The sequence below is a fragment of the Felis catus genome, chromosome X, assembly GCF_018350175.1.
Source record: "Felis catus isolate Fca126 chromosome X, F.catus_Fca126_mat1.0, whole genome shotgun sequence".
In the NCBI taxonomy this organism is placed as follows: Eukaryota; Metazoa; Chordata; class Mammalia; order Carnivora; family Felidae; genus Felis; species Felis catus.
This window is the reverse complement of record NC_058386.1, coordinates 9,447,309-9,471,596: the sequence shown is the minus strand read 5'-3', so window position 1 is coordinate 9,471,596 and position 24,288 is coordinate 9,447,309. Positions and strand designations below refer to the sequence as shown.

Here is a 24,288-nt window from a genome sequence, read left to right as displayed (position 1 = left end):
AGTCAGCCACTCTACAGTTCCATTCTCGTATGTCCATGGGATCCCATCCCTCTGATGATACATGCATTTTGACACTAAATCCTATGTTTCTGAAAGCAAATCTGGGCAAGCCTCTGCCCTTGGGGGATCAAAAAGGCCCAACCATACGCTGCCACTGGAGAGAAGTTAACTTTAACATAAAAATAAATAAGTGCACATAATGTGTTTCCAGCTCACATAACATACTGAGTCTCATGCGTTTCACTTTCATGAATACACATATTGGGGGTTCAGAAGAACTTAACCTTCACTCATCAGGTCCACAGGCCACTGTCACTCAATTCCATAACACATCAGGAGGATTTAAAGATTTACAAGTGTTGGGGCGCCTGGGTGGCTCAGTTAGTTAAGCATCTGACTTTGGCTCAGGTCATGATCTCACAGTCCATAAGTTCGAGCCCCGCATCGGGCTCTGTGCTGCCAGCTTGGAGCCTGGAGTCTGCTTCGGAGTCTCTCTCTCTCTCTCTCTCTCTCTCTCTCTCTCAAAAATAAATAAACATTAAAAACATTAAATTAAAAAAAAGAAAGATTTACAAATGTTTAGTCAGGCCTGGAAGCTTACGCAGTACTTGAAAAGCTAAGAGCATCCCGAATGCCCACACTGAAAACACACAAAATGTTTAGAGGAATCCTGTTGGAGAATTTTATGAGGGCTTGAAATCAATGGGACTCCTTAATAGGCAGACGAAAGACGAAAATCTCCATTCACATCAACCTAATTTACAGATTGAATGCCACCCAGTAAAGATATTTTCAACAGTCTGCTTTAACGAATGCAACAAAGAGAATTCTCAATTTTATATGATCATATAAAAGAACACTTTGAACGAGAAAAACACTGCTTGTCTAGCCCGACAAGAATACCGGACCCTATTATGAAATGACAACTCTTTGGATGCTCTGACACTGGCACAAATATAGAAAAGGATAAAATGGGGGAGTCGCAGCTTTGACTGGGACAAAGCAAGTGTTCCAGGGTAAATTTAGAGATGCCTGCCCTCTAAAAAAATTGAACGCAAGCTAGGCACCAAAGAAACAGAAGTACTTCAGCATGTCAATAATATGGTTGGCTTTGAAACAAAACCATTAAGTCTTTTGTCCAACACAGGGGTTGTTGGCTGCTACCTGGTGACAGTGAACTAAAAGAGTGGTCTCTTCCCAGTAAAGGAGATGTCATAACAATGAATGAGGAAGTAACCAATTTTTTAAAAGAAACTTGGGTTGTGGTAAGAATGTAGGGAAACAGATGTTTAGAAATGATCCTACCGTGATGTGCTTGTTTTATTGAAAATTATGCAAATATGTATCTATAAAAACAGCAGCCTTGGAAAATGGGGAAATGAATTTTTCTAACCTGTTTAAAAATCCTCAAATGAAGCATTTCAGTGGACTCATTTGTTAAATGAGTTGAACTCATTTGTTAAATATAATAAAACGAAACATCTTCCATTTGGTTTGTGAGAACAGCTGAGGGACGTTAAGGAACATGGAAATTTTTTGGGTGAATTTCTTTCTTTCTTTCTTTCTTTCTTTCTTTCTTTCTTTCTTTCTTTCTTTCTTTCTTTCAAAAGTTTATTTGTTTTGAGAGAGAGACAGCGCAAGTGGGGGAGGGGCAGAGAGAGCAAGGGAGAGAGAACCATGAGATCACGAGCCACCCAGACGCCCCTCTGGCTGAATTTCAACAGTCACTTGCGTAGATGAGATTGTTACGTTTCTGCGGTTCCTTTTTTCCTCCAATGGCAGTGATTAAAACCAAGCAAAGAAAAAAGCTGACCTTGCAGACAGACCCTGAAACTTTTATTCGATGAAGTGGTAAACTAAGACGCTCAAAAATAAATAAGGATCCTCAATCACTTTGCTGTCATTAAAATATTGAAGAGTCTGTAATGCAGCAGTGACAGCAAAATGTTTACAAGTGATTAAAATGTATGTCACCGTCAACTCATCTTAACGTAACATCTTTTGCACATATGCTTTATGCCTTCCATATTTCATTTACAGTTGGGTGGTGTGTATATGTACATATATATATGTGTTACAACTAAATTAATACATATTCAGAATTTGCTTTTTTACTAATAGGAATGGAATACAAAAGCAGAAACTGGAGATTTCTATTCTGTATAGTCTGACTTAGGCTGCGGGCCCAAAAAATGTTTTACATGCTCAAACATGATGGACAAAAATCATTGCTACTACAAAGCTCAGCATAGCCCTTAAAAAGTCCAGCTCTCACATTCTGATCTGTTCTGAAGCATTTCTAGACCCCTACAAGTGGAGGTGCCTGGGTGGCTCAGACGGCTAAGGGTCTGACTCTTGGTTTCGGCACAGGGCAAGATCTTGCGGCTCGGGGGTTCCAGCCCCGTATGTGGCTCTGTGCTGACAGCGCGGAACCTGCTTGGGTTTCTCTGTCTCAAAAATAAATAAATAAGCATTAAAAAAATAAAAACCTACAAATGAAGTCGGGAAGCAGCACATTTCCATTCTGTTTGTCTAATCCTTGCTAATCCCATCAGGCGAGATAAAACAGGGTGGCCCTAGGTTTGGGCTCCAGAAGGTTGAACCCTTTGGGGGTTGGAAACACAACCACCCCAAATCTTTCTGTTTCATTTGGCACCTACTGTTCATAGAGCGTGACGTATTACAGGACAGGGCAGGGCCCGGGAGACTTTTTCATCATGAGCGATTACCCTTATTTTTTTGTGCCTATAGGAAAACCCATTTTTGAACAAAAGACTTGACAACAACGAGCAAAGCCTTTCTCAAACATGTTAAAATCATCCCTGTGGGCCTGTAAGTTTGTCTCCATCAAACTAGATTCTATCCCTACTTTAGGGCAGTACATGGGGAAGCAGAGGATTGAAGATATAGGGGGTCCATTCCCCATCCCAAGGGGCTATTGTATATTTCTGTGATCTGTGTACATTTGAAAATTTCTTTTATAGTTTTATACTTGGAAAGTGAAAACAATCCCATGGGTTTGTAGATTCAAACTACAAGAGTGTGTGTTATAGAAACCGTGATCTAAGACAATATTTAAAAACGTGACTTGATTTTGCGGCATCTGGCTGGCTCGGTTGGTAGAGACTAGGACTCTTGGTTTCGGGGTCGTGAGTTCAAGCCCCACATTAGGCGCAGAGTTTACTTAAAGTAAATAAAGAAATAAATAAAATGAGGGGATTAAAAAAACCCCATGAATTGATTTTTTAAAAAGACACTTTTAGAGAGATGATTAGCCACACTTCATAAATTTCATGATTTTATAATCTTTACACAAAGGATTTGAAAAAGTGATTAAGTGGTAAGGGTTCCTTTGATGACTAACTTCTGATAGAAGTTAAAAGAAGCCGGCAAGGAAATCACAGAATCAAAGGTTTCAGCTAACAGTTCTATTTTAATTAAGAAATTGTGATCTCCTAATCTTTTTTGCACTAACGTAATTATTCTCAGCCCCTACCTAGAGAATTTAGTTTCCTTAGACGTTGATCTCCATTACTGCCCAAAGTTAAGTATCTTTCCTGTTCTGAGTTGTGTGTGTTTGCTTGTGTTTCTTCTCTTCTAAGCTCCATACACATGAACTGAACCTCTCTACCCCGGCCCCAGATCCAGGCCTGGCTTCGTCTCTGCCTGCTCTGTGCAGTGGGAGCTCTGCCCTTGTGGGCGGCATCACGTGGGCCCCTTGCCCAGGTCCCAGGTGCTGCTAGTCTCTGCGTGTGTGCCTCAGTGGGACTTGTTGACGTCTTTATCTGTGCCTACATCTATCCATTCCCTGCCAGGACTCAACTGCACACCATCCCTCTCTCCAATTTAGAAAGCTTCTAAGTTCCCAAAACAAACGCTGCCTCGGGAACAGCGCTGATGGGGAGTGTCCTCATCCTGACTCCCACTGAAAAATGTAATTACAACTTCAGCTTTGATTCTTAGCCAAGAACAATAAACATTTCTGCATTGAGAGCAGTAGTGAGATCAATTATTCAACTAATATTTATTTATACTATATCAACCATACCTATATTTATACCAACGGTTCTCAAAAAACAAATAAATCCCAAACAAGTACCTATTAAATAAACATATTTCTTTCTGGATGAAACACATTTTCCACATAGAAGACTTTAGTTTCACGTACTGACCACTGTAGAACTAATTTCCATTTGCCTACTTGAAATGAAAAGCGATCTTCTTTTTTCTTAACTGAGGCATTTTCTCTGGTTGTCTCTGTGAAAGTGTTCTCAGTAAACATTTGTTTCTGGTCAACGTCACCCACAGGGTCGCCATTTTTCATGCTTTAGAAGAGTTGATATGCTCACTGGAAGATTCTGTCTCCCATCTTCTCCCAGGCTGGCAGGAAGTGACTTCTCAAATTTGGTCAAAAGCAGTCTCTTTGCTTATTTATGATGGATCAAATTTGAACCGCTACTAGTTCAACAACTATTTCATGGAACCTTTCTACGTGTCTGGGACCTGGGATGTGACTGTGATTCAGACCAACATGTATGTATTCTAGCACAGGTGTCAGGAAATTATAGCCCATGGGCCAAATCTAGCCTCTGCCTGTTTCAGTAAATAAAGTTTTATTGGAACACAACCATGCCCCTTTATTTACGCATTGCAGCTGCTTTCGTGTTATCAAGGCAGAGTTTGGTAATGGTGACGGAGGCTTTCTGGCCCACAAAGCCTGAAATCTTTACTATCTGGTCCTTTACAGAAAAAGGTTTGACAAACCTTCTTCCAGTGGAAGGACAGAGGCAATAAAAATCCAATAAACATACACTATATCTCATATTGTTGGTGGCTGATAGCTTTTACGAACAAAAATACAGCAGGATAGAGAATGAAAGGGGGTGGATTGTTTTAACAAGACACGAGGGGAGGCCTCTCTAAGGAGTTTACCTCTGAGACCTGCACGAAGTGAGGGAACGAGTTGGGAAGTGATCCCTGGGTCAACTATCTCAGGCAGAGGGAAGAGGGATGCATAAAGGCCTTGAGAGAATAGTCTCCGAGCCATTGGTCTACTCATGCATTTGTTCCTTTATTCAAACAAGTTTTAGTTCAATGTGCTGTGAAGCTCTCCTTGGTTCTGTGCCCTCAAAGAAATTCCAATCCCATAGGAGGAGTGACGGATACAAACATCTGAGTATAACAGACGACTAGAGGCAGGTGCCCCTGAAAGATACACCCCATACTTTGGGGGTACATTCCATGGGGATACTTGATCTAACCTAAGGGCAGTCAGTGGGGACTGGGAAAGACCTCACAGAGTAGATGCCCAGGGGATGAGTCTAGGGATGTGAAGTGGAAACTACCGGATGGACAAGGAAGGGGATTACATTCCAATCCAAGGGAACAGGAAGCAAAGCCATAGAGGCATTAAAGAAACCGGTGTTTGGGACAAGTGTAAGTGTTACTTGTTGGGTAATGGGGGAGAATGTTTATGAGAGTGAGAAGTATCAAGAAAACTACAAGCCATGGGGCGCCTGGGTGGCTTGGTCGGTTAAGCGTCCGACTTTGGCTCAGGTCATGATCTCACGGTCCGTGAGTTCGAGCCCCGCGTCGGGCTCTGTGCTGACCACTCAGAGCCTGGAGCCTGTTTCCGATTCTGTGTCTCCCTCTCTCTCTGCCCCTCCCCTGTTCATGCTCTGTCTCTCTGTCTCAAAAATAAATAAACGTAAAAAAAAATTAAAAAAAAAGAAAAAAGAAAACTACAAGCCATGTTAGAATGCTGTCTGGTATCAGACACACACCCTTTATGTAAGGATGAGCACATCCTTCCTGGAAAGATCACAGGCTCTAAAATCTATCACTTGCTTAGGATCTGGTATGCACTGGGTAGGAAAAGTAAAAATCCTGAAATTCTCTCCGCATTCCAGGAGATGAAAGTAGAATAAAAAAGTTTTTAAAAATGTTTATTTATTTATTTTGAGTGAGAGAGAGAGAGAGAGAGAGCAAGTGAGCATGGGCAAGCGAGCAGGGGGTCGGGAGGGCTAGAGAAAGAGAGGAGAGAGAATCCCAAGCAGGCTCCCTGCCATCAGCTCAGAGCCCGACATGGGGCTCGATCTTACGGAGCGTGAGATCATGACCTGAGCCCAAACCAAGAGTTGGACGCTTAACTGATTGAGCCACCCAGGTGCCCCAAAAGTAGAGTGCCTTAGAAAATAAGGCCAACATAGTTTTAAGTATTAACTTAAATGTGTATACTATTAATTTTATTTATGAATCACACTGTTGTTCATTTTGAGGGTTACAGTTCAAAGGATTACAGAGTTTAAACAGAATCCAGACTGATAACATTTTCCAGTCATACTTTCAGCTTTAGCAAATGAGATGTCCAAAATAGGTTCCATTAATTCATGATCAGATTTATCTTCCAAGGACTCAGTTCTATTTGTCAATACCACTATTGAAAACCACTTCAACAATTAGTCTTTTATCAACAGCCAGTTCATCTACCCAGATTTTTGTCATCGTTAAAGATGATGAATTCAGCACTTGCAAAATGCTTATTGACTGTGCCGTGTGAATCTAATTGTAGGATCTAAAAGGGCAAAATGTTTGTCGGTTTCCCTAAAGCTGCAAGATCCCTACAGCTAGGCTGGTAATCAATTACATTAATTGAGTCCGGTTCAATGTGTTTAAGGGATGACTTTTATGTTAATGACACTCTCATGTGTCAGGGGCAATAATAATCACCTCACACCATCAACTCCAGGTATGCATTACTCCCAAGGAACCTTAGATTAGGATTTATTGGTGATTAAAAATTTAAAAGACAAATAAAAGAGGAAGGTAGCCCCACAATAAATGTTCCGAATCATATGTTTGGCCATCATCTGTATAGACAGCGGGACACTTGGGGGAGTGTAAGTTCACGTGAATCGAATTGAGAGGAGGCTATAGAACACTTCAATACCACTATGGAAGTCTATTCCCGGAGAATGCATTGTTTAGAAAATGACTTAGCAGTCAGCCCAACTTTCCATTCTCAACCCTGACTAGGACCCAGAAGTGGGGATCTTCAGCGTACGTCCATGTTCCTCCCATGACACTTGGTATGTGGTCCTAAGGCTTGAAGGGTGCAGTCAAGCTAGACTCGAGGTGCTGGTGAGCAAGAGGAAAGTAGACTGGGAAGAAACCAGAGGATGTCGTTGTTCAGACCCCATTCAAGCCGGGAAGGCCTTCGATTTCAGTATATTCCAAGACAGTGAATTTCCCACCATGGGTCTCCATTTCAAAACAAAATATTAATTAAACAGAACCATTCGAGAAAGTACGGCAATACTCTGATATTTTCCGTCTCTCCTTGAATGCTATTTGCTTAAACCTATTTCATTTTTCAGACCCGATTTAGATGATAAGCTAAATCATACTTCAAATTCTTCCCCATTAGTTAATCTAGCATTACCCAGGCATCCGCGCTTTTAAAAAAGGGCCGTCCAGGTGATTCTGGTGCAGGATTCAGGACCACACGGTGAAAACCATTGGGTCAGTGGGACACATCCTAGGAAGAAGCTTCAGGGATAAAACAGACAGCCAACCTCCATATATTTTCCAGTTTGCTTGCTGTAGTTACCAGCCTCTTTACATCTTTTTCCCGGTGACTGTCTTGAGAATCCGAGGTCCCAGATGGAGAAGCATTCGTGGGAGGCAAAAGCAATTTGCGATGAAAAACAATCTCGTGGCTAGAACGAACATTTGCCATTATATTAGCACGAGTCCGGAACATTCTCAAGGAGTGAAAAGCATATAGATTAGAGACGTGCCTCTCGAAAGCCTATTGTACGCGGCCCGGTTGAGAACTGGTGTGCGCCATCCACTCCTGGACAAAGGAAACAGCTTTTCATTGTTTTGTTTTATCTTACTGCGCTGCTCCCTCGCAGACCAGATCTGCTGAGACTTGACAACATTCCTACCTGAACATCTGGAGTCTAAACCAAGTTCGTTTTATAGACCTTGGCCGGTGCACGTGGCGTCGCCCTTCGTCTTACAAAGAGAACTTGAGGCAAAATTTTACCTTGTTTCATATAGTTAGGATTCATTTGGATAAACTCAAAATAGCTCAAGCCTTCAGAGGACACGCATGCTTCAATCTATACTGAAACTTTCTAAAAGCTCAATCATTTTTGAAAATAATTAACATGTGTCAGCAGTATCCATTTTACTAGATGCAGATTTCTTGTGATCATAATTGATGTTTAACAAAATATGAAACATAGGCATTTTCCATGACATATATTTAGCAATTTTATGTATGCCTAATTAACGTTGTCACAGCAGTGTTCATTTAACTCAATTGAAGGGCTAAAAAGTGTTTTCAGCTTTTATTAGTGTGACATTTGTTTTCTGGGCCACACAAACCATGGGGATAAACAAGTCAAAAAGCCAAGATAAAACTGGGAGAGTCTGCCTCAATCCTTCTTCACCTTTAAAAATGGGCTTTCAAGGGGCGCCTGGGGGGCTCAGTGGGTTAAAGATCTGACTCTAGATTTCGGCTCAGGTCATGACCCCACGGTTTGTGGGATCGAGCCCCGGGCTGGGCGCTGGGCTCTGTCCTGACAGTGCGGGGCCTGCTTGGGATTCATTCTCTCTCTCTCTCTCTCTCTCTCTCTCTCTCTCTCTCTCTCTCTCCGTCCTCTGCTCACACGCTCTCTCAAAATAAATAAACTTAAAAAAAGAAATAACATGCTGTCCTCTTCTTCACAGGTAGTTTCAATTCTCTTCAATAATTTATACTCATTTATCTAATCATTCATTCATTCATTCATTCATTCATTCATTCATTCATTCATTCAGAGTGTGAGTGTGAGGGGGGCGGAGAGAATCCCAAGCAGGCTCCACACCGTCAGTGCAGAGCCAGATGTGGGGCTTGAACTCACCAGCCGTGAGACCACGACCTGAGCCGAAACTAAGAGTCGGACACTTAACCGGCTGGGCCACCCAGGTGCCCCTCATTTACCTAATCTTTACGTCAGTCTGTTAATCGGGCACTGTGCTGGGCCCCGAGGAAAAGAACTCTTACGATAAAAGGAAGAGATGCTGCTAACATGCACTGAGCTTGCCAAACACTGTTTGCAATTATATATACGCACTGCATTTATCCTCGCCACGAAGCCACTAGGTGGGTAATATTTGTAGCGTCTATACTTGAGGGCACTGAGGAACAGAGCAGTCACATTTATTATTATTGTTATTTATTTATTTTTGAGAGAGAGAGAGAGCACGTGAGTGAGTGGGGGAGGGGCAGAGAGAGAGGGAGACACAGAATCTGAAGCAGGCTCCAGGCTCCGAGCTGTCAGCACAGAGCCTGACGCGGGGCTCGAACTCACGGACCGTGAGATCGCGACCTGAACCGAAGTTGGACGCTTAACCGACCAAGCCACCCAGGCGCCCCGAAAATACTTCTTTAAAAAAGTTCAAAATGGAGTCACTTGTATGAAGTCCCAGGTCAGCAAACCACGGCTGAATACGTAACCTAACCACAGTTTCATCCTCTCCCAGGAATGTAACCTCTCCACTCTATTTGGAATTGCATGGTCAGCACTACTGAGGCAATCGACCTGATAGACCCTGCCCATCTCCCATCCCCCTTAGGAAGGAGGCTTTGTCTGCAACACTCTTTGCTAGAAATTTCTTTTTCCTACCCCTTCTGTCCGTAGAAGCCTTTTATTTTGTGCAGTTCTTTGGAGCTTCTTTCTCTTTGCTGGATGGACTGCTGCCCGAGTCAGGAGTCATTGAATAAAGCCAATTAGATCTTCAAATTTACTCAGTTGAATTCTGTCTTTTTATTTTTTTTTAAACATACTAAAGAATACATTTAGAGCCTTGCGGCAGAACAGGAATTTCCAAGTATAATGTGAAATCCAAGAGCGACACAGGAAAAGACAAACAGGTTCAACTACATGGTAATTTAAAAGGGCAATACCATAAGCAAAGTTGCAAGACAAAATGCTGTCAGAAGATGTGTGCAAATCACACAGAACAGACAAATGTAAAATGTACGTAATAGACAAAGAGTTTGCACGATTCAGAAACCAGAGCTAATCCAATAAAAAATGGTGAAGTATATGATCAGGGATATAGATGAAAATCATAGAAATGGCCGAGAACGTTCTGAAAGATAGTCTCACTGATAAACGCAAAGTAAAATACTGCTATATCACTTTTTCCCCTTGATATAAAGATATAAGGTGTTGCAACCTGTTCTGGGAGGGACGTCATAAGCTTCCAAAATTTACATGCCGTATATTATGGGTCTCAACAATTTTCTTTCGAGGCCTGTGTCCTGTAAGATAACTGGGTAGTGCTGTGCACCTAAGGATGTGCACTGCAGCACTTTATTGAAAACAAAAATAGGGGGAGAAGAGGAGAATAAGGCAGTGCTCTTGCAAATTAAATATATTCTTTCAGGGGGCGCCTGGGTGGCTCAGTCAGTTGAGCATCAGACGTCAGGTCAGGTCATGATCTTGGCGGTTCATGAGTTCAAGCCCTGTATTGGGCTCTGTGCTGACAGCCCAGAGCCTGGAGTCTGCTTCAGATTCCGTGTCTCCCTCTCTCTCTGTCCCTCCCCCGCTTGTTCTCTCTCTCTCACTCTCTCTCAAAAATGAAAAACTATATACTTTCACAGGCAATTCAATAGAAAGCTTGAAGGATAAAATTTTAAAAATTCTTTCAGACATCGGAATAACAAGACAAGGTGTTGGAAACATAAAGGCAACAACAATAACAAAAAAATTACAAATGATCAATTCAGAAGAGCCAACACAAAATTGGTAAGGATTTCTAAAACCAAAAAGTGAAAAAACAATAGGGAGAAAGGAATTATCAAATGATTCCAAATCGTCTCTGAGCTGAATGAACTGAGAACTTAGCTGGAAAGCCTTTAGCCTCACAATAAAAGCACCTTCACACCTGGATGCATCACTATGAAATTTTAATACACTAAAGATGAAGAAATTATCTTTAAAGCTATACAGAGAAAAGATACATTGAGGATAAAGGAGTGAGCATCAGATCATTATCGGACTACACGGACTGAAGGCTGGAAGGCAATGTAGCTTGAATTAAAACATCCGTGGGAAAATAATTTTCCACCGAGATTTCTATGTCAAGTGAGAGGGCAGAGTAAAGACATGTCCACGACATGCAAAGATTTACAGAGGTTACTGCCCGCTCACACATCTTCTCTAAGAAAATGGCCAGAGGATGGACTCTAATAAAATCAAGAGAGAGAGAGGTCAAGAAAGTCAGGGCTCCAACACAGGAAAGAAGGAAGCAAAGTCATAAGATGACAGTTTGGTTGGTAGCTCAGAAAATCATCATTCCAGATCACGGCAGGATGAGGAATTCAGTGGGGACAAGGTTGGGAAGGAAGGTGGTTCCAGAGATTTGACTCTACCATTGAGAAGGACAAAGTATTTAAGACAGGACATGCAAGGGGGGAAATGAAAACACAGAGACTGCTAGAAAATAAAAATTAAAAAAACAACAACTTCAAAGTAGTGGCAATATAACCAGCAATAATTAGTGATACAATGAATACCATATAGTCATGATAAAAATTAAAACTTATCAGGGAGCTTGTAGAATCAACCTACAGATAGGGCCCAAAAGACTCAGTAATGATTACAGAACAACTGTAAGAGTTTTCAAACTTTGCATTATTAAGGACAAAATATGTTTAAAAAAATATATATATATATGGGAAAGAAGGGGGTTAAGGAGAAGGGTAAGGAGCTAGAAGGGCGCCTGAAATATATTTTCATTTCACCAAGTGGAAATTGGTAGTGTCAGGACATGCTGTTTACAGCGTAAGGAAAAAGAAATGAAGGTATGGTCTATCAATTAAAATCACAAAGATCAGTGACAGTAACATCTATCCTGAGAAAAGAGGAGTGCTAGAAGGAGGTAGGGAATGTTGCCTCTAATCGAGCCAGTATGTGACAGAACGAGCAACAGTAGATCAGGTCTAAAATTGCCAATCTCAGAACTACCAGTTTAAGCAGAATACGTAGAGCAGAAGTTGGCAGGTAGTTTCCTGTAAGGGGCCAGATGGTAATTATTTTATTTTAATTATTTATCTTTTTTAAGTTTATTTATTTTGAGAGAGAGAGAGAGCGTGCGCGAGCAGGAGAGGGGCAGAGAGAGAAAGAGAGAGAGGGTCATAAGCAGGCTCTGAGCTGCCAGTGCAGAGCCCCATGTGAGGCTCAAACTCACAAACTGTGACATCGTGACCTGAGCCAAAACCAAGACTCGGATGTTTAACCGAATAAGCGAGCCACCCAGGCGCCCCCACACGGTAAGCCTTTTTAGGTCATACGGTCTTGATCGCAACTACTCAACTTTGCTACTCAACTTTGCTGAAGTATCACAAAAGCAGCCATGAAAAAATGTATAAAGAATGAATATGACTGCGTTACAGTAAAACTTTATTTACAAAAACAGGCAAATGGCCATGGTTTGCTGAGCCCAGATCTAAATACACAGGGGAAATCATCGCACTACAAACACTACAGAGCATGATTTTAAAGAAGAGAGAGACATTAAAGACATTAAATTTACTTTTTCATTTAGCTCCTAGGAGGAATGCTTTTCCTTGATTCGTAAAGTCCCGTCAAGAACAGAAATGCTCCACTAATAGTAAACAATGGAAGCTTTTTCCCAGTATTAAGGACAGGAAAGATCAGTGACCAAAATGTACTTAAATTTAAGCTTTCTTCCAGTATTTGTCCTGGTAAATCACTGATAAATGCATCCCCTTGGCAATCTTAGAACTGAATACCACTAGGTTCTGAACTCCTTAAGGGCCGCCTGGCTGGCTCAGTTGGAAGGGCACACAACTCTTGATCTCAGGGTTGTAGGTTCGAGCCTCACATTGGATACAGAAATTACTTAAAAAAATAAAATCTTAAAAAATAAATAAACTCCTTGAAAGTTGCATGATGTCTCTGTAATTTCAGTCTCCGTCTGCCACAACGTACGGGATACAGTCGGTGTGCAAAGCATACTTGGAAAATGCAGATATAACAGCCAAACTTATCAATTCAGGCACACTCAGTTTAAGTTAATAACATTTTATGATGTTTCACAAAGAATTCCAGAGATGTAACTCCCCACATGAAATTTTAGAGCCCTTGTTTTAATTTTGAACTTGGCATAGCCAGCTTGGCTTTATCTAGTTAGAAGAAACAGAAAGAGTATAAAGCAAGACGATGAATCAGGGTTAGAAACTTTTGTAAGGTTCACTTCAGGCTGTAGAATTGCATGATGAATAACAGGTCCTTTTGTATAGGTATTTCAAAAGCTATCATAAAATCTTTTAAAAATATGTTTAAGGCAGGGCGCCTGGGTGGCTCAGTAGGTTGAACACACGACTTGACTCTTGATTTTGGCTCAGGTCATGATCCCAGGGCTGTGGGATCATCGTTGGGCTCTGTATTGAGCATGGGGCCTGCTTAAAATTCTCTGTCTCTCTCTCTCTCTCTCTCTCTCTCTCTCTCTCTGCCCCTCTTCCCTGCTGGTGCGTGCTCATGCTCTCTCTCTTAAAAAAAAAAAAAAGAAAGAAAAAAGAAAAATATTTTTAAGGCAAAACTCAAAATGCACTGCTGATGATAAGCACTTTCTAAAGTTTGAGAGTGATATCTATTAACATTGAAGAGGCAATCATATTCAAGTTTCCAGTGATTCATCAATTCAAGGAATTGCCTTCTCTCATGAAAATTTAAAAAAAGAAAAAGGCTCCCATGGGCACTTAAACTGTGTTAGAAATGAATTGCTTATTTATATTACACCCCCCCTTCCCAACACCAAAGGAAAGTTAAAGCAAAGAAATAAAATTTTGTGATTGTAGTTCACATACAGCCTTGTCTATACACTGGAGCAGAACCACACTTCATCATTTAATTATAGATAGTCTCACATGATAATTATGCAAAGTAGACTTTCATTATGTCTCAAATTGAGCCCTGAAAAATGTGGATTCTGTAGGTGGAAGGAATCAGCTGATGAATTTTTGCTATGGAGCTCTGCCCTGTTAATCACAACCATGAAATTGGAGTGTAGGGTGAGGGAAAGAAAAAAGAAAATGTTTGGTAGAAACATCTGGAAATAAATCTAACTCTCCTTTTAGGAAAAGTGCTGCCTTTGAAATGTTATGGCTATAAATATTATTTTATGGGCATTATAAAATCATGCACAATTAAGAAACAAATTAAGCATGGAAAGGCCACAATTCACTTTTCATAGGCCTGTCTCTGAAAGTGTTTAATGATAACAGTGTATGAAAATGGAGGTTATGGCGACAAAGAGTTTCAACACTTGTTCCCTGCTCACATCAAATTTAGGGGTTTGTAGATGATAATAATAAAATCCCTAACACTTTTTATTGTACCTAGGTTGCATAAAAAGATAAACGTTTCCTGCGTGTGACGATTATTGCGAAACAGAATGTATCACTTTTACTATTCAATTTCAGATGTGTTAAAATCTGAAACTGTTCACACCTGTAAGTTTCTCTCCGCACAGCTTTTTCCTTGAATTCTGCAAATTTGTTCAGAAGCAGCTGAATGAACAGTGAGTGGTTTGATGTCTGGAAAGGTAAGCGCGTTGCCGCTTTCACGAATATTATCATTAGACAATAAAAGCTTCAAATGAAACACTTGCTTTTGGCCTAAAGGAAAAAGTCATGTTGGCCATTGGCTTAATTTAAAACACATTGGGTTAAGTTATCTCAAAGATTCTAACATTCAAAGCTATCAAATATTAGTGGTTCGAAAATGTCTAGGTCTACATTATGAAAATAATCCAACACACTCAGTAAATAGTCTAAAGTATTTCAATGTGTTTTCGACCAAATATTTGGATAATATTGACTAGGGAAAACCCTTTATCTAGTAAAAGCTGACGATAAATAATTATCCTCCCAACTTCTTAGACAATACATACGAGCATTGGAGCCAGAGTACTTTTTATAAATGTTGACAGTTCTCCATCAAAAATAATATATGTATACATATATACATATACATGCACACATATTTGAAACAAGCTGAAGCATATTTGAAAAGAAGATGCATTTGAAGTACACTGGTAAGTGGGGCGTCTGGGTGGCTCAGTTGGATGATTTTAGCTCAGGTCATGATCTCTCTCTCTGCCCCTCTTCTGTGCGTGCACATTCTCTCTCTCAATCAAAATAAATAAATAAACTTAAATGAAATATACTGGCAAGCAACTGAATGTTCTAAGCAAACCGACATAGTTGTCGGATGCAGGGTTTCCTCACAAAATAAGTACACTGAATTGGAAATATATTGACTTCTCTCCATCATGGAGAACCCTCTGGATTACTTTTAGCGGAGAGAGAACGCCAGATCCGTAACAGACTAGGGTGTGTGAGATGGCACTCGCTCGTTTCTTATTTGATACCCAAAGGCAGGAAATCCCGGGCTCTGACAGGTTGCGATTCATGAAGACGCCTTCATCACTTCAGTTAACAATTCTCTTAATTACTGTCCTTTACCTACCACCGAAATCAAATTAAAGACATAAGAATTCTATATGCCAAGCCAGAATGGTCTCAAAAGTTGCAGTTCCTCAGTTAAGTTAAACATAGAGTTTACATATGACTTAGCAACTCCACTCCTAGGTGGTACTCCTAGGTGGTACGAACTGAAAATGAGTGCTCAAACAAAAAAAATGCACATAAAGTGTTTACAGCATTGCTATTTATGATATAATCATTTATCTATTAATGGAAATTTGGGCTGGTAACACCTGCTCCTTATCGTACACAGTGCTACTATCCATATATATAGACATATGAACACATACACACGCATACATACATATATAATAGAGTATTATTCAGCCCGAAAAACCAGCGAGGTCCTGGTCGATGCTACAACACGGACAGACCTCGAAAACATTCTGTCAAATGAAGGAAGCCACCTAGAGCAGAGACGGAGAGATCATGGAAACTTCACGCCCTCTCCCCAGACCTTAATGTTTCTCTGGGTTCTGCGAGCCGCTTTAGCAAATTAATCGGACCCAAGGAGGGGACGTTGCATATAGGTTGGTCAGAAGCGCAGGGGACAGCCGGCACAGTGACTGGCCCCTGAAGGTGAGAGGACAGTCAGGACCGTCTGGTGAAACTGAGCCCTTAAACAATGGAATCTGAGGACACCTCCAGACAGAACTGAGTTGAGGACACCCAGCAGGTGTCAGAGAATTGCTCGGTGGCGTGGGGAAAAGTCTCACACTGGGGAACAGGGCGCAGAATCATAGCTGTTCTGAATGTACAAATGTCACTACTGGTAAATTTTAGGCTATGGGTGTTTTACCACAGCAAGAAAATGCACTAAAGTACTTCATTTTGAGGGGCTAATTTGCTCCCTCCACTTCCCTTGTTCCCCTTCACGCTCCCATGGGGCACTCCCTAGGAGGAAGGATAATATTAAAAAGAAACGAATGTTCTTGTGCAAAGTCCAAGTACTCAGTTTCCTGAAACATTATTCACATGCTCTTTTCTAAGGAAGGGGATGGGGAGAGTAGGAGGTGGGTAGGGTATTCAAGAAGGAACAATTGGAAAGAAAAGACACAATGAATCCTACCCGGTACTGGAAGGTTTCTCGGTACTGTTTGGGCAGGTTCTCGGTCTGATACATTGCGTCTGTGATTCTGGGCAGGAGACTTCTTCCTGCAGAATTACCTTTTGGTCCTCATACTTCCTGTGTATCAATGAGTGGACAGCGACCGCGAAAGCTTAATGTCTGCATTCTCTGCCCAGTAATGTCAATAGCTAGATTCAAGAAGAGAGGCCACTGATTCAGATCAAACCTTTCAGTGGGCGGCCGGCGCTGATGAATGTTAAACTCCGCAGAAAATACGAACAGCATGCAAAGAGAGACCAAGATACAAACATCAGACACCACAGAGGTCACTTTTTTTTGAGGAACCACAGGATATGATCTCTTTGGCGTTAGATCCCTACTTCCTGTTTTTAATAAAAGCAAAGGATAAACTTTGAGAGCGATTAAGACTGAAAGTCGACTGTTCTGGAACCAGCAGTTGGGCAGAGGTTCAAAGTGATTTGGGATAGCTTCCATGTGGGTTTTTAGCTCTTTTAATATCTGCCCAAAGCTCCCCGTCCGGTATTTAATCAACTCCTGGCTCTGACAACAAGGAAGAGTAGGGAAGGTCACAGCATGCAGTGGGAGGGGGCCTGGCTTTGTTACTCAGTCGCGTCAGCTTTCAGTTTCTCTTTCCATAATGCAGCAAATATTTCTCGAATGCCTCTAACGTACAAGACAGTGTAACAGGCTCTTCATGAAGCCCAAAGATATATCAATATATTGACCATCTATTTCAAGAGAGTTGTACGCGCCCGGCCCTATGCATACATTATTCCTAGGTTGTGAAGCCCAGGAATTGATTAATATCTCCGATTTTCAGAAGACACAGGTGTAGCTCCGAAAGCAAACTATTCTCATTCTTAGAAGTTTGCAGTCTGGCGAACGCCGACGCATGCGTTCATGATTTTAATACACGGGAATATGGCTAAGTCACAGCATCAGAGAATTTTTTGCCCTGGAAGGGATTTCAGTGGTCAGACTGCAAAACCCTTGACAGATGGGTATCTGGACACAGTGACTTGTGCAGAGACAAATAGCCGTTTTGTGACACGGGTAAGGGCAGCTCCCAGGGTCGAGCATGTGACGAGGGTTTGCAACGATGAAAGCGCCATGAGGTTCTGGGGCCCAGGAAAAGCCTGGCGGGAGGGGAGGCCCGGAGTAGGGAGGGATCGGGGCAACCAGAGAGTAGTAAGAAGAAGGCTACAAGGGCATAGATGCTGGCAGTGGCCCATGACCTGTACTCCTCTACGCTTCCTGACTCCCACGGCGGGATTCTCCTGGAAAACTTTCCAAGAACTCACCTCGCCAGAAATCCCCGTCTCGGGTTTTACCTCTAAAGGTGCAACCCGAGACGAGGGCCACGTCCTGGAGCGTTGCATCGTCGGACGTGAGACACATACTTCATTTCATGCAGGCGGGGAGCGGAGAAGTTTTCATCAGGCAATTATTATTAGCTTATCAGGGCAAACCAATCCAATTCGATCATTTCTATTCTCTGTCTCGAAACGAAACCAACGTATCCTCCGGGATCTACTTTAACATCCGAGTTTCGGAGTCAGGGGCGTACAGTGAAAGTACGGTAGTTAATTCACGATGATGGCATATTGGACAAGGAGGTAGAAAAAGGTCTTTCACTCATTCACGCGTTTCATGAATATTTTTATTAACCTACTACATGCCAAGCATTGTTCTAAGAACTGTAGGGAGAGCAGGTAACCAACAGCAGGGGAGCTCACATTCTAGTGAGCCGGACAATAAAATACGGAAATCGACAATACATAATGGGAGGGGCTAAGAAGCGGTGTGGAGAAAAATGACAGGAAGTGGATTTTAACAAGGGTCAGGAGGCAGGGTGGGAGGGGGAGGCAAGAAAGGCCTCCTGGAAATGATGGACTTCCAGCAAGAATGTGAAGGCGCTGAGGGAGGGAGTCGGGTGGATTCCTGAGGGAAGGGCACATCAGGCAGAGGGAAACGCAAACGAAACAGCTGGAAGGTACCAGGCATGTTTGAAGAATCCCAGGCAGGTGATGGGCTGAGGGGGGTGGGCTATAGAGCGCTCTACTGGGAATCAGGGCGGGCTGGCCCACCACACAGGGCTGGGTTAGGAGCCTCACTCCCTCATACATTCACCAGCTCCTCGACATCACACGCGGCACTGGGGGCACTGTTACAGGCCCAGGAGCTCGAAGGCCTGCCTGATCCCTGCTTTCCTCATGTTTCCCTTCCTATGGAATACTGTTCCCACCCCTCATCTATTCGCCTAACACTTCCTGCTCTCTCAGCTCTCAGTCCTGTTACCACTTTTGTTAAGAAATCTTTGGGGGGCGCCTGGGTGGCTCAGTCGGTTAAGGGTCCAACTCTTGGTTTCGGCTCAGGTCATGATCTCAGTTTCTTGGGTTTGAGCACTGACATGGCAGAGCCTTCTTGGAAATCTCTCTCCCTGCCCCTCCCGTGTTCCCACTCTCTGGGTCTCTCTCAAAATAAATAAATAAACCTAAAAAAAAAAAAAAAAGGCAAAACAAAACCAAGAAACCTTGTTTGGCTCCCTGTACCCCAGGCCAAATTAGGGGGCTTCCCTCCTTTGGGGGCTCCTGTTCGAGCCCGAGTTTACTTTCTATAAACTTTGGATGACACGGAGCTGACCTTCTTGCTCTACTGTCATTGTCTCCTACAAGGCTATGAGATACTGGATGGCAAGGGCCACAGGTTCAATGTCAGGAGCTATAGCATTTGTTACAGTTTCTAGGACATGGTAGGTGCTCAATAAATATTTCTGGAATAAATGCCAAGAGAACATTCTCAATGCCCACTTACGTGACAAACTCCGACAGAAAATGAACTATTGTCAACTCCACTCTTCATGTTGGGTTCTGCACTGAACTCTTAATCTTGCAAAAAGGTCCATGACAATTGACGAGATCACTGCCTTATGGGAAATAGGAATTTACTCCAAGATTCGGTCAGAACGAGGATTTAGACCTAAAAAAGTTACTATTAGTGTCTGCCCCACTTATAGCTCTTTCTAAGATGATGAACGACGATGCCTACATTCCCTGAACCATGTCACTCCTACTCTATCACTGGGCCACATCTCATTGGATAGGGATAGACACCTAATGCAAGGGAATCCAATTCATAGGCTGACCACTGGTCCTGTGATTTGGCCCAGCACTAAGAGATGAGCTGGGCTAATCAGTGTCTCTGCTGGCAACAGAAACTAGGAAACAAAGTCTCCTCTCAAGCAAACTAGATCCAGATACCCAGAGTCAATAACCAAACTCCTTTCAAGTGTCCCATCTCTATACTTGATCTCGGTCAAAAGGACAAGAAGCAAATATCCCATCTCTAGAGGTGAAGGAGAATTCATATTTTTCTCTTTAGTCAATGCCATCGGGTTATTGGCTTTAATAAAAAGTCATTGCAACAAGACATCATCTACACAAATGAAGGACAGCAAGAAAATCATCCATTTTAGGACAATAAGAATTCACAGATACAGTTACATTATACCAATTTTTATCCTGCTCAAAAGCTGTAATAACTCGGACATACACTGGATGAACTTTGTTACTGTACTCTATAAAAAATAAGAGATTTAACAAACAACTTAGTAAACAATAAAAGAGTGTATAAGACCCTTTAATCTTTTCTTAAAACTTTAGCTACCACACTGGCATAGTATATTTACTTAAAATCATTAAGCAGGTTACAAATGATCTTTGGCTGTTACTTAAAGCAAGAGTTCTTGACCATTAATGTGGCACTAGTGTAGATTTTTATATAAATCTTAAAGTTGGGATGCCTGGGTGGCTCAGTCGGTTGAGCGTCCGACTTCGGCTCAGGTCATAATCTCATGGTTCGTGAGTTTGAGCCCCGCATCGGGCTCTGTGCTGACGGCTTAGAGCCTGGAGCCTGCTTTGGATTCTGTGCCCCTCTCTCTGCCCTCTCTCTGCCCTCTCCTGTTCAACACTGTCTATCTCTCTCTCAAAAATAAATAAACATTAAAAAAAACCTTAAAGTCATTGTGCCATACTTACTTTTCAGATACCACATTTTTCACTTGTATAACTTCCATTATTTTTAATGAATTCTAGCACTCTCCTGAGAGTTACTAGCTTTTCATTTACCATACATATATTTTCTTTGAGGTCATTGAGCACGGTTATGCTCATAGTCATCACCAATACTGGTCTCTATTGATTATACGTCAAGTAATTTCAGATTATATCCTGGACATTGTGATATTATATTGTGGTGTCTGTGTTCTGTTGTATTTCTCTAAAAAGCATTTATTTCAATCAATTATCTTGGTTAGGCTCAAACTGCATACTCTATCACTTAGGCATCAGCTCAAATGTCAGTTTGGTTCTCTTAACCTTGGCTAGACTGCTTCTAGTGTGTGGTTTAGGAATCTACTAGAGATCTGGGCAGGGTTTATAGAGAGAATGAAGGAGTTTTGTTTTTTTCCAACTGGAATTTTAGCCACTTGACATGGGGCCAACTGTAACGTGCCCTTAGATGAAAAGCCATAAAAACTGGCAAACATCCCTTGCCATTCCTTTCTTCAAAGTGTCAACACCCCTCCAGGATCTTCTTACTTCTGTTCATTTTCCAATGCCTGGAGTAGGTGTTTAAATTTTTTTCTTATCGTGTCTAGAATTAATAGTTACGGTATAGAGGAAAATAAGTCTAGGAGAAATTTCTTTGGCCATACTGGAAAGAGAAGCCCATTTTATTTTTATTTTTTAATGTTTATTTTTTATTTTTGAGAGAGAGAGAGAGAGAGAGAGAGCGAGCAGAGGAGACTCAGAGAGAGAGGGAGACACAGAATCCGAAGCAGGCTCCAGGCTCCGAGCTGTCAGCACAGAGCCTAATGCAGGGTTCCAACCCACAAACCGTGAGATCACGACCTGGGCCGAAGTCAGATGCTTACCTGACTGAGCCACCCCAGAGCCCCATTATTTTTAAAATAAATCTGCAACTTGAACTTGTACCTATTCCAATATCTTGCTTTCTCATGGACTGAGGTTTCATTTTATTTTCCAAAGATATTTTATCTCCTACTTTCAACATCTTTTCTTTCAACCTTGATTTTTTCTAAACCCCCTAACAAGGAAGCGTATTGAGGCTTATTCTCCTTACTGGGAATATTTTTGAACTGCAATGAAGCATTCATGAAAGGAGCTAGATCCAACTTCTCAGTGCAATACAAATTTAAAGAAGGCACTAACTAATTAGCTCCTGATGGATTAAAATGGATTTGTGTCTATAAAATCCATAGATTTTTAAAAAATAAAATATCAAAAAAGCACTATTATATAATGACAAAAGTTTCAGGCTAAACATCAGCAACCACGTTGAGTATAACATATTCCGTCCGCTCCCTGACTCATGAAATGACTCCAGACAGCACATAATGGATCTGCTGAGGTAACTCTCCCTGGTAGATGGCTCTGCAGTGTGTCCCTGATGATACTAGAATCTGCAGTCTAATCCAATTAAGAAAACAAAGATGGTCTCAAGGGCTATCAACAACTGACCTGCATTACAACAAGTATGAGACAATTGCTCTGTTATCATAAAATTGGAAGGGTGCTATGAAGGGTATCTAGAAAAACCAGAATGGAAAAAGCAGATGTTGAAAATTCGTTCCGTATGGTCAAAGAGATAGCAATATTTTATCCATCGCAGATAGATGTCTTGTTTCACTAAAGTAAGATTTTACATGCTAAGAGAGAGGAATAGTTCATCAGGTATTTCTATACCTTGGAAGAATTACTCTCCATGACTATCCACATTACCTTCTTTAACTCAATGGTCTTTAAGCGGTCTTTTTTTTTCCCCTCCATCGACTACTTCCATTTTCCTGGTAGGTGGTTGGAAGGTGGGAGTATTCATTCCTTTGGAAAGTAACACTTTCTATTGTGAATGAATAAGTAACATTTGATTTGGCATCCTAACTCTTTTGTGCAATGAGGTAACACACAAATGACTACTTAGATACATAGACATATATATTATGTGTTCTCAGTAGGGGTGATACCGCTCCTAAGAGGGTGGAAATTGGTTCTTGAGAGGCAAAAAAAATCTTACTCTTCTTATATAGAGAGAACAGATATACATGCAATATATAAACTTGTATACAGTAGAAGTACCTGTGTTATCAAAATTAAATGGAGGGGCAATTAGGGGGAAAAAAAAACGTTAAAGAAAGCTTCTTTTACTTGGGAGGAAATAATGAAAAAAAATTGAGAAACACGGACATCAGCACACACACACATATGTATCTCAGAATACATATTAGCTATAGACAATTATAACATAGCTATATAGATAGACATAGATTTTATATCTATAACTGTCTTTATATCATTTGGGTGTTCTGTGTGAATCTGTGAGTTTAATACGATGATCGCCTTAAAAGCTACGTATGCTCCAACCTACGTGTGGGAAGTGATTACCACTTCCCACAGTGGAGAAAAACCGCACAAGGCTAGTTCTGGGCAGAACTCAGTGCGTCGCATCTCATCAGCAACACTCAAGTGTGCGCAGCCCGCGCCCCAATCCAAGCCGCCCTCTTAGGTTCTATTGGGTTCCTAGGAACTCTGTCCCCCTCTCCCACACAGGTACCTCAACTTTGGCCAAACGTGATGGCTTCAGGCTCCCCACAGTCTCTCACCTCTATGCCCACAGAGCCCTCCGATTGTGGAATGTCTCAACCACCATCCTTGTGTGAGATAAAATCGTGCAGACAGCAACAACCAACTCAGAGCCTCTTCCCCCAAAGCTTCCAAAGGCTCACTCTGCAAATAACGCCTCTCCATCGTGCAGCCCGCCGGCCCCCCTCCTCTCCTGGCTTCGTTTCCACTTCTCCAACTGCACTTCTCTTACTTGGCTCACGTGACAGCGGTCTACATAAGGGTCTCCTCTCTTCTACCGAGATGCAGCCCTCTCCAGGAGAAGGTTGTTTTGGGGGGATTTATTTTAGAAACGCAGAGTACCTAACACAATGTCATCTCTCCCCTAGGTATGAGGCTTTGGCTTCTGCAGGAATCGAAGGATAATGAGAAGACATGATTTTTTTCCTTAAGGGGCTTAGAATTCAGTAGGTGTCTTAAGACAGGTCCCTGGATTCACAATTTAACAAGAATCAAAGGGGCTTCCAGGGACAGCCCTCATGAGATTCAGGCATCTCTGTCTCTCAAAGACCTCTGGCCAGCCCAGAGGAAAGACACAGCACATCCAACTGGCCTCAGAGGGAATGCCGACCCCTACATATGTTCTTCCGACAGACAGAAAGTGGCTCAACAGTGACGGATCCTTCAAATTAAATGATCCTCCTTTCCTCTTCAGTTCGCAAACAAGATTGCTCAGATTTGAAACACGACCCGGGTAGCAGTGGGCTGCCATGGGGTTGGGTGGGGAAGAGCTCCCTACAGCACCCAGGGCACCACGGAGAAGGTGCCCTCCAAGGACTTCGTTGCGCCAGGACTCAGGACTCCGCCTGCCTCCTTCAACCTTGACAACGGATTTGTTTTGCTCCCTCGGATTCCCACAAGAGTGCCTGAGGGTGCTGCCGGGAAGGAAGGAAGGGACTGACAGGTTTCCACTTTCACGAACGTCGCCT

General features: G+C 42.0%; 1 protein-coding gene across 5 annotated transcripts in view; it reads right to left on the bottom strand.

Moving 5' to 3' along the window:
• FRMPD4 (FERM and PDZ domain containing 4) overlaps positions 1-24,288 on the bottom strand; it is an 852,065-nt gene that overhangs the window by 97,574 nt on the left and 730,203 nt on the right. The window contains exon 1 of one of the 5 annotated variants that reach the window (XM_019823552.3): positions 16,641-16,946. The exons of the other annotated variants lie outside the window; for them this stretch is intronic. The gene's annotated coding sequence lies outside the window, so the exon portion shown is untranslated. Of the gene's footprint in view, positions 1-16,640; positions 16,947-24,288 lie in introns of those variants that run through there. 5 annotated transcript variants of the gene reach the window in all.